Source organism: Triturus cristatus, chromosome 7, assembly GCF_964204655.1.
Source record: "Triturus cristatus chromosome 7, aTriCri1.1, whole genome shotgun sequence".
Lineage (NCBI taxonomy): Eukaryota > Metazoa > Chordata > Amphibia > Caudata > Salamandridae > Triturus > Triturus cristatus.
The window spans coordinates 1,444,055,280-1,444,067,527 of NC_140590.1; positions in this window are offsets into that span (position 1 = coordinate 1,444,055,280).

Here is a 12,248-nt window from a genome sequence, read left to right on the forward strand (position 1 = left end):
TATTTTTTAGACAGATCACGCAATAGGCCAAAGGCGGGCGCATCGCTCTGCCCATGGCCTCTGGGTGTCTGTTACACGCACTAAAGCCTATCTGGTTTCAATTACCATGCCCAGACACGGGCGTGATAATTGAAAGCATATGGATGTCTGTTGCGCACGCATGCGCACCATTGGCGGCTGTCTCTGCTTCCAAAAGCGATTGCTTTCTGTTTCGCAATCGCTTTACTTGTGGCTTTGCTTTCAGTTTTGCGATCACTTTACTTGTGGCTTTGCGGCTGCAATACAGTTTGTTGCTTAATTGGGAGGAATGCGTGGCTAATCTTTACGCGGTTACAAGGTAAAATAAACGAAGGCCGTTACAACGCAATGAAAATGCGCTGCAAATATTTACTTTGTTACAAGGTAAAATAAATTAAGGCGGTTACAAGGTAAAAAAAATTAAAAATGTGCAGAAAATATTTACGCGATTACAAGGTACACAATGTGTGCCTAATAATTGCACTATACTTCTCTTTTTCTAATGTTGCGTCAGGCTTCCTGAAATAATTCACTGGATCTGCTTAGCTACAAAACAAAGACTCGTTGGGGCTAAGTCATACTTTCTGACTGGACTGAAAACGTGTGATTTTGGATAGAGTTCTTTCTCTTTCCGTTACCCGATTCCCTTAATCTAAAATGGCGCTTGCTTACAAATAGAGTTATAGACATATAGACAGAAATACACAGAGCTAGACCTGGGTACAGGAAAACAGACGTACACACATATAGAAAAGGAGATTAACAAGCAAAGAGATATACAGAAACAGAGGCACATAGACAAAGCTAGAAACCAAGACAGATAGATAAAGAGGAACAGAGGCAGAGATAAAGACAGAAACTTATAAACACTAAAAGGCACATATAGAGTTTGATACATACACACAAATACAGTGTACGCATAGGTAGACACATATAGCGGAGCATGACGGGCACAGAGGAGCATATACAAAGACAGAGACACACAGATAGACTGAGAGAGAGATAGAAATGCACAAACTAAGAGAAAGATGAATACACCATGAGAGAAGAAACAGACAGTAAAACAAATACATCTTGTGGCTTTGCTTTCAGTTTTGCGATCACTTTACTTGTGGCTTTGCGGCTGCAATACAGTTTGTTGCTTAATTGGGAGGAATACGTGGCTAATCTTTACGCGGTTACAAGGTAAAATAGCGGTTACAAGGCAAAGTAAATTAAAATGTGCTGCAAATATTTACTTCGTTACAAGGTAAAATAAATGAAGGCGGTAACAAGGTAAAAAAAAAATTAAAACGCGTGGCAAATATTTATGCGGTTACAAGGTAAACAATGAGTGCCTAATAATTGCACTATACTTCTTTTTTTCTAATGTCGCGACAGGCTTACTGAAATAATTTACTGTATCTACTTAGCTACAAAACAAGGACTTGTTGGGGCTAAGTCATACTTTCTGACTGGACTGAAAACGTGTGATTTTGGATAGAGTTCTTTCTCTTTCCGTTACCCGATTCCCTTAGGTTGTGTGTGGTTGTGTGTGTGTGTGGTTGTGTTGGTGGCTGTGTGTGTGTGGTTGTGTGTGAGTGTGGTTGGGTGATTGGAGGTGGTTTGGTGTGGTTGTGGGTGTGGTTGTGTGTGTGGTTGTGTGTGGTTGTGTGTGTGTGGTTGTGTGTGTGGTTGTGTGTGTGTGTGTGTGTGTGTGTGCTTTGTGTGTGTGTGTGTGCTTGTGTGTGCGTGTTTGTGTGTGTGGTTGTGTGTGTGGTGTGGTTGTGTGTGTGGTGTGGTTGTGTGTGTGGTTGCATGTGTGGTTGCATGTGTGGTTGCGTGAGTGGTTGCGTGAGTGGTTGTGTGTGTGTGGTTGTGTGTGTGATTGTGTGTGTGTGGTTGTGTGTGTGTGGTTGTGTGTGTGTGGTTGTGTGTGTGTGTGGTTGTATGTGTGGTTGAGTGTGTGTATGTGGTTGAGTCTGTGTATGTGGTTGAGTGTGTGTGTGTGGTTGAGTGTGTGTGTGTGTGTGTGGTTGAGTGTGTGTGTGGTTGTATGTGTGGTTGTGCGTGTGGTTGTGGTGGTTATGTGTGTGGTTGTGTGTGTGGTTGTGGTTATGTGTGTGGTTGTGTATGTGGTTGTGGGTGTGTGTGGGTGGTGTTTGTGTGTTGTGTGTGTGATTGTGTGTGTGGTTGTGGGTGTGGTTGTGTGATTACACATCACATAATTACACTGTATTCAATACAACATAAATACACTTCACATTACACTCAGTACTACATAATTGCACGTCACATAATTACTCGCTACTTAATGCAAGATAAATACACTCCACACAATACCACTCTGTGCCACATAATAACACAACACATAATTACACTATACTCAATGCAACATAAAATACACACCTTTCACTCAAGTTTGTGCTATATAAAAAAACCACACAAAAATCAATTACAATGCAATAGGTCTCACATTACTAAATCTTTGAGCTGCTATTGATGTTGCATTATTATTAGCAATGCCAACAGCTCAAACTTTAATAATGCGAGACCTATTGCATTGAAAATGCTTGTTTAATTTAGAGGATGTTTTATTCCTCATCAAACATGCAATGTTTTCAGACAGTTCAAGTTTCACCCTTGCTTCTACCCATCCCATAAGCCTAAAATTGCCCTTTCGTTCCTTTTCCTCTACTTGTCCATTTGATTGCCTTCGTCATGCTCATTTCCTTGCTTCTCTTTGGTCTGCAAGCTTCACTTTTTCATCAGTTTGTCCCGATCCTGGCGAATGGCCCTAGTACTGCTTCCCCTGCCCAGTGTCCTTACACAGCTTGCTGCTTTTGGAGGTACTATTTTCTCTTTTACTTGAATGCCCTGCATTCCTCCCAATTCCCACTTTCTCGCTTGTTTACCCCCTCCCCACCCAGGCTCTCCTGTGTTATTGCTGGTGCGGTCTGCCCCTTTCCCCATTGTTGCTTGCTCTGTCCAGGCTCAAATTCCTCCCCCACCCCTCCTTCCTTTCCCCACCAGAAAAAGAAGCATCTAAAAGTCACACCAACAGGTTTCAAGATTCTACAATGCAGACAGTGCTCCCTGCTCTCTATGAAGTGTTTGACACAGTCTTTCACGGGGACAACACAGCAAACTTCAGCTCAGAGGTAAGATAATTAAACAAGTGAGATTTTTTTTCTATGAATGCCTTTTATGTATTTTGGAGTTTCAGACATTGCAACCACTGCTTTAAATAGATTGCAGTCCTTGCACCCATTTATGGACAGCATTTAATTTTGTTCTTATTGCCTAGTTTGTGTTTTGCCCAGCATCCATTTCGTTCACATTTCCTGCCACTGCCATTTAATACATTTTTTTTAATTGATGCATAAATGTGCATTTTCATTTCTTGTTGGTTTAGTTTGTTTGCAGACATGGTGTTATTGCCCCTGGTGGTCATTGCTGGCCGCATTATAGCACTGTTTAGGTCTCGCCTGACCCAGCGCATGCACTGGTCTGGCGAGACTTATTGAGAGGGCTCCAAAAAGTGCTACCAGGCCAGCCTAGAGCTACAGTGCATGTGCACGGGCGTGCGTGCTGCGCTTGACCGCGATTACTTTCACTTTCGCGGATGCACGGCCGCTTGGCATAGCCAATAGGTCTCGCTTTTGGGATCTTATAAGTATTTAGTTATGCAACTGTTGCATGGCTAAACACTTATAAGGTCCCAAAGGCGAGACCTATTGGCTATGCCAATGCTTGTTTTTTCTAACTTTCAGTCATGCCACACAGCTGCTGCAGTGCTATACAGTATGAATGAAAGACATTAAAGCCAATGGCTCTCACATTGGCTAAACCTATTGGTGTTGCCAAAGCTGGTTTATATAATATAAGCACTTTTTAGTGAATTTCTAGCAGCTACCAGCTGCTACCAGGCCACTTGTTACTTAATGACATCCACACCACCCTCCTTCATTCATTAATTAATTCTCTGCCACCCCATCCACCTTTTTTTGATAATATAATATATAAAAACACCACAAGACAAATGCTTTTTAGTTAGGGCCTATTACCTGTACACGGCTGATGAACCGCTCATGGTTTCTTCCAGACATTATACATGAAAACCAGTCTGGCTTCAGCTGCGGCAAAAGTTTGATCCCATAATGTGTCCAATACACCTCAATGAGAAGCGTAAAACAATCCCGACACTTACTTGCCCTGTTGCCGCTGGATACGCTGAAAACTTGACTAAGTACATTGGGAATTCTTGAAGAAAGGGATGCAGAGATAGGGGCAGACAGTGATCTGGACTCAACTGAAAATGTCCCCCTATAAAAGGCAAACAGCCAGGATCTTGGTAAATAGTATTTTCTCAAAGCTACAAATCTGTAGGAGAAGAACTAGGCTCTTTTGGGTAGAAAAACAGCAATCACAATGGTGACAATAACTAGATTATTATGGCTCCTCCAGGCACTTTTGTTAATAATAATAAAAAAATAAAAACAGGGTGCTCTTGAAGAATGGTTAAAAAAGGGCTGGAGGTCTTCATACGGCAAGGAAAGAAACAAGAATCCAAAGGAAGGTCCCAAGTGAATCCAAACATATGGGGTGGATCTGGGATTTCAAGACTTTGATAAACTATTATAGGGACTCGCACATGAGAACTGTGGGAAGAAAATAGTCCTACAGATTCTACAATAAACATTGGTACACACAGGTAAGATAATAGCAGGGGAAACACAATGGGAAGTTATTTGATTGCCAAAGATGAATGAACAAACTACGCTAAAGTCAAATTGCAAGTACTGCACTGGGAGCATATGTTTCTCTAAACCAGTAACTGACAACACTCCCATCATGCTGACTGACATTAACAATAAAAGAGACATTTTACTATAATAATATGCTTCACTACACCAGCTAGTAAGACTTTCAAGGCCTGGCGAGAGGGTGCATATAGGCTGCTAGCAGATCTTTGACAATGGATAAAAAAAACATTCAGGGTGATATAGACAGATTGCTTTCAGTACCAACAATTACATCCTGTATGACTCCCATAAGTTGGCTGCTACTACACGACTGGCTGAAACTAAAAAGCTGGTGACTATGATTGACCAGACTAATGGAGTAATAGACTCAGGCCCAATTTAGACTTTGGTGGACAGGGTACTCAATTGCGACAAAGTACCCTGTCCACCAAACTCTTGGTCCTTCTGTACCATTTTGAGTCAGGCAGACCTCCAGAGTTACGCCAACCTGGTAAAATGTACTCCATCAGCACAAACCTTCCTCCGACGGCCCAAGGAAGTACAGGCTGTATGAGGTAAGCCATTTGACCAACCGTTCTATTTCGAGTGACTACTCAGTAGTCCGAAGTTTTTCTTTTTTATTGTCCGTCACCACCACTACAACGAATATCCTGGCAGAGTGAAACAGTCAAAATAAATAAATTATCTCCATGCCATGGGAGAAACTCCCATGGTGTTGAGGGTCATTCATTTTTCTTTGCCCAAAACAAACTTACACTTGGGGTTTTTCAAAAAGAAAAAAGCTTTTTAAAAGATAGGGCCAAGAGTTGGTCACCAATTACGCATGCACACTAGCCTCTAAATGACTTTTTATGAATTGCCATGACAATGGTTCACGCACACCGATTGAATTTGCCTAAGGACCAGCAGTGGATGCTAAATTTGGCAGGTGGAGTCACGGCAGGGTGGATGATGTAAAGTCATCTGCCACCTTGACAGCCTTTACTTTGTTCGTACAAGTCTAAATCAGGCCCTAAATTACGGAAGGTTTTGTTGAGCAGTTCCCAAAGTCAGCAATTAAATTATACGAAGAAATGGGGCGAGATGACTGGAAATATAAACATAAAAGATATGTGAAAACCATTAGAGAAATAACGAAATGATTACTTACCGTAGGAGTAGTTTTGCAGCCTGAAGAATTTTCTAGATTCACATGCTGTGCATTATTCTGCCATCTAGTCGTTGAGCCGGAATAGTCTCCTTGAAGTCTCTCCTTTTTTTAAGGTCTCACCTAGGCAGCGCTTGCGCTGTCTCTTCGAGGCATGCGCTATCTATAGTATGAGCTTTGAGCACCCCCATCTTTTTCATTGGTTCCTGTTACTACCCTTCATAAATGCCTGCTTTTGTTTGGTGAATAGGCGTATTATTCCCTCCTTTTGGTTTTTGTAACCTCCCATGGAGACTGCCCCTATTACACGTCTCATTTTGCATCTGTTCATTTTGCGCACTATTTTTTGATTGCCTCGGCTTGTGTTTTCGGAATGCTGTTGGCTTTCCCATGCAAACACGTGCAGCTGATGTTTGCAACCAGTGTTACTGCTTTCCCCTCCCCCCCACCGTTTCTGTGTGCTGTCCCCTTTGCACCACCTCCTACCCTGTGTCCTTGTTCCCTCCCCACCACCTTCCTTGTACCTCCCAATTGCCTCTTCTCTTTCCTTCCGCTACCAACATTCACTCCTTACCCACCTATGCACTCTCTTATCACATTTCTCACTTCCGAAAATTTCCTTTGCTGCCCCTCACCGTACGCCCCGCCCCCCCCCCCCCAAATCATATCACCTCCAGACCCACTGAATAATCTTTGGCTTTCCTCTCTCCACAACCTGCTCTCATGCTCTCTAACCTGTGTGCTCTCACAACCCATGTACTTCCCCTTTTCTCCCTTTATTCTCCTCTCCCCTCAAGCCCAGGATTCAGTCTTCCCTCTCAACTCAAGAGATTGGGTGTCCTCCCCCATTCTACCTCTCCACTCCTCCATTCTTTGTTTTTATTAATCTTTCTTCTTTCCCCAGTACACTTTCACTCACCAGCATGTTACTCAATCTATTCTTGCGTCCTCTCTATGTACACCTTCCTCATCTCTCTTATGTTTATTTCTCTGCTCTCTTTCCTCTTCCACATTATCTTTGTATGTTCCCCCTCTCCTTTCTGTATCTTTCCTCTCCACTTGCACTGTATAGTTCATCTCTCCTTTTCATTTTCCTTGCTCTCTTCACGCACACTCTTTATCTCATCCTCCTCCCCCTATTCTGAAGTCCCCTCTCTCTCCCCTTTCTCTCTACCCTCTTCATTTATTTCCTCAATCTCTTTTCTAGCTTTCTTCCCTTTATCTAATCTTTCAGTATACTTTTCCTCCCTCTTTCTTTGCACGCCTCTCCATCCCCTTGCCTTCTATTACCTCAATCTGGGGATCCCCTAACCCCTGCACAGGCTCATTCTCAGTCCCGGGATATGTCCCCATGGCAGAGATTAGGGCAGTATGGCCAGGTACGGCCTAGACCCCCTCCTCCCATATCCATACTAAGAAAGTATCACACTTAGGACAAGGAATTTTGGATTAGGGGGTAGTTAAACCCCAGCCGTATTTATTAACATAAAATTCAAAATAAAATTTGTATATACATTATTTACACAATACGCAATAAAGCACTGCATTACATTGATCGGTACATATGTCATATTGCTAACCTTAACATATCTCTAATACAAAGATATTCCTAGCCGAATCTAAAAATACCATAATCAATCATAATTAGGGCTCCCGGTTTTATGGTATTTATTTTTTTGCCATTTCCGTCTGTATTTATCCACATTTATTTTTGCCACAAGCAAAAGACGATGCTACAGCTAGTATTTTTCCGCATTTATTTAAATTGACAATGCACACCAGCGCCCGGTTGTTATTGGTTAACACAATACATTCATCTGAAAACTTTGCCATTGTAGTACAAGCACATGCGCATTTCAAGAGACTTTGAGGACACTGAGGCTCTTTCTGGTTTGTTAATGAAATGAAGACTACTGAAAACCCGTTCAATATTTGCTGATGATACTGGAATGGACAAGAGATTCAAAGAAAGATTACACAGTGTTGGCCATTCTTGCTTCTGAGAACGACAGTATGTCATTGCACTGATGTCTTTTTGTGGGATATGGTGCATTACATATTTCTTGAATTCTTCTTCTACAACATTCATTACATCATCAGAAGATCAAAACAACATGAATAAATCTTTGTAATCATTGAAATCCTGACTACACTGAACTTTCTTGAATGGGTCTAGGATTGTAACCCGTTTCCAAAAAGAGCTGTAACTCATTTGCCCAGTTATGTTACGAGCTAGGACAGCATCTTACTTGTTTTGCAGTGCATCTTTAAAAGTAATCATCTCTTTTATTAGGGCATTTTCTTTTTTTGTGGTAACATTTGCAATAGACTGGCGATCATTGGGTCTTGCGTATAGTCTTGCACCAATGCGACAGCCATGTCAACCTCTATGGCTGAATATATTTGGTGGGCATGTGTTTCTTCTGACTCGAGCTGCTTCTGAATGTTGATGATACCAGTGAGGGTTTTATCAATGAAATGCAACTTCACATAGAAAGTTTGGTGGTTTGCACTGTTGGGGCCGAGGAGTTTACGTAGGTGATCAATTTTGGATCCAGTGGCTTCTTCGTTGTTTACAAAAGCAAGGAAGTAGTGCCAGATTTCCAAAAGTCTTACTGCTCCCTCATACCAGCTGAACCATCGGAACCCCACAACCGCCCTTGGATATCTCATTCTCCCGTCTACATTTCCTTGCGAATAAATGCGTTTTAAGTTTTGCGCATACTTAAATACTGCTCCAGCCTTTATAACAAAATACTTGTCCCGGTTCTCAGGCTGAGACCGAGCATAGGAAACATCAGCATGTATAAGATGACATGGATCTTTTACATGGATGAAATTAATCCTCTGAGCAGCGCGCAAATCAGTTACTGCCTTTGTCATATAGGATGCAGAATCAGAACATATTGCAACAAGATCATGCCATGATTTACCCAACTTTTGAAGCACACTGTATACAATTAAGGCAATTTTAGCAGAAGTACACTTATCAGATACAGTGATGTCAACTAAGGCTGAGCGGCGACCCTTTTCTTTATCATCACAGTAATATGTGACCAATGTTCCAATGGCTGGGTCACCATGCACCTCTGTGGATTCGTCAATTGTTAAAGAGATAGGGTCATTTGCTACAGCTTGACGTATGTTTCCGAGCTGTGCTTCAAACACTTCGGGGAGATATTTTTCATACATTTGGCTAGATTTGCACATTGTCCTTGCTGCAGGGCACAGCTGCCTAATCAGCTCTCCAATTGGACCATCAGTCTGGTAAAGTGGGACACCACCTTCACACAGAGCTTTCACAAACTTGTGCGGGATATCCACAGCCTCTTCAATATTTTGGCGTGCACGAGTTGTGCATTGCTCCATGGTCATTTGCACCATGCGGGCCTTCTTTAAGACTGGAGAAGAAAGTCTCTCGTGTGTTTTGCTGCTCAGGGGGGCTTTGATATTATCTAGCTGCCTTGTTTTCAATGTCAACAGTTGTTCGATATGACTTGCAGGTGAACATTTTCATCCCTTTAAGGGATACGGCTTCAAATTCAGCATACTCCTGTACGTAATCGTCAATGTCCTTGCGTTTGCGGCCCATCTCTATAAATGTAAGGATTCAACAATCAAGCAGCTATTGGTTTGATGTTTAAAATACTGTATGTGACCATGACAAAACACTCAGCCATTATCTGCACTGCGGAATTGGGTATGTAGGAATTTTACCCCAAAGACATTCAAATCCATCACTGTTTCTCGTTGATCTTAGCTTGTACATTTTTAGTTGCAATTTGTTTCTTCTTTATCCAGATATGTTCACATATACCAATTGTTTCTTTATTGATATATTCACACACTCACTCAATTAGGTGATTTATAGAGCTCAGCGAATCACCAGAGAGGGTGTCCAGGCACTTGCAGGGTCCGAGAGACTCATTTAAATAGCCAGGTCTTAAGATCATTTTGAAATTCCAGAATAGATGGGGCAGTCTGGAGGGGGAGGTTGTTCCATGTCTTCGATGTGAGATAGGAGAAGAAGTATCCTCCGCTCGTGCTTCTGCAGGTGCGGGGAGTGTGGGCGAGCGAGATGTAGGCGATGGTGACGTGCTATGTAATCTGACCTCTGCAATCATTTTTGCTATTGGTAATCTATCTGTCATATCACAAAAATAAATGATGCAAAAGGACATCATGGCCAAACTATGAAAAAAAATAACTTTCTAAATTGGCACCTTAGGGCAGAAAGACTCACAGCAGTGGTTGCCTTATTGTTCCGGATTTCCTCTGAGTTAAAAAAGCTTTATTTAAGTTTTCAAATTCTAGTTTTTCCAGTGGGGAGACAGAGTTAGACAAATGGTGTTTTTGTTGTTGTTTTAGGATGTGCTTTTTCTCTGAACAGTTACCCTCACCGTAGGCATACACCATACTGACTTAAAACTCTGTTTTTATCGACCTGATAAGGACAAAAGGCCGAGTGGGCTCACCGATTTAAAATTGACAACCTCTCTTTTAAACAGTGTGCTAATAATTACATGGAAGTGCAAAGGTAAACGGGGCACCTCAAGGAAGTATTGAACACTAAACTGAACAGGCTTACCTTAATAAGTGTTAAACAGGAAGTGACGTCATGACCTTGTAGCAGCAGGCGAGTCAGGAGAGTGCAACACACTGAAAGCAAGACACACAAAGTTTCAAAATTGGCTTCTGCTCAAACGAGAGAAGGGGTAGAGACAAAGTACTACGAGTCATATAAACTGGCACACTTAGAAAAAACATGAGCCATGGAGATTGTAGCGCGGTCTCATCCCAGTACAATCTTATTATTTTCATTGTAAAAAGATGCCAATATAGTCAAACACGCCCCCAACACATGTGCAACTGCTTGTACACGGAGAGCAGAGGGAACAACAAACTAAAAATGGCAATGCAACACACACTAATAACAAATTAAAAGGAACACCAGGGCCGGCAATGTTAGTTGGCGCCCCCTCATGACTACCTCCACCACGGATTCTCTCACTAGCACCCTTTAAATTGTGAACAAGTCTCCATAACCACCCTCTCTTAGGTGCATTGAATTAGTTATATAGCACCACTCATACCAGTAAAGGATGTCAGAGCACTCAGCATCACACACACATTACACAGAGGCAATCAAACATACATGTGTAAATCAGTTTAGAGGAAATGTTACATAAGCCAAAGGATTAAAAGTGTAGGAGTCACATGTATTCCATACTAGTAAGCCGTATAGTTTGGTAGTGCTTGGTGTGGAGAAGCACAAACAAAGAGCAGAAAAAGAAGCAGCATATTTGGGAGTTTTCTTTAACAATAAGAGTCGATTTCTACCCAAATTAACCCTGTTTCCATAGGAAAACCGCAACATTCTATTTGGAATAACTTTGGCGCCGGTCGACGAATCCTCGCGAAATTTTCAAAACTAATGGGGCGCTACGCTCCGCTCCTACCCTGAAAGTCTCGGGGGGATTCGTCAAGCGGGGGCTGAGAAAAAAGGGGGGGTCCCAAAACGCGTTTTCCCCATGCATTTTTCCATAGGACCTTTAGACACAGCTACAGCCCGAACGGCTGAACAGAATTACTTGTAATTTGGCAGAGAGGTAGTCCTCAGGTCAAGGAAGTGCCTTTTGTAGGTCTGGTGTAAATCTGTTCAGTAGTTCCTGAGAAAATAGCATTTAAATCAATATATATATCTGTAAGCGCGCTCCGTGCGCTTACCGTAAGCTTACCGTAAGCTTACCGTAAGCTTACCGTAAGCTTACCGTACGCGTACGGTGCCGTGCGCGAGCTCAAATCTGATTGGTTGTCACATGACTGTAAACATTCGAATCGGACGAAATCAGGAAGTGTCGGCCGCCATTTCGTGTGTTTCACACAGACAAAAAAAGGGAGATAACTTGAAAAGGGGGCAAGGAAGAGAGTTACAGACCCCCTAACATTTGAAAGGGGGTCAAAGAAGGACAGAAAAGTACAAAAAAAACATTTATTAATTTTTAAAAAAAATCGCGGGTACGCATACGGTAAGCTTACCGTACGCGTACGGTAGAAAAAAAATAAAAAAATAAATAAAACTCAGATTTAAGTGTTTAGATATTAGGGGGCTCTAAAAAGAGCCGTTGTGTTTATGAAGTGTTTTTCGGTACCTACAAGTAAGTACCGATGCAGAGTCTAAGGTTCAAGAGGAAGACTCTGTTCCCTTCATCAGTGAAGTGTACACCATCTGCTCTATAAATGTCTTGCATGTCGTAACGCAAGTTGTTGTGGTAAATGGAACCCATACCATAGTCTCGGAGGAAAGCAGAAACAGATTTGTTGACGTGCCTTCTTGC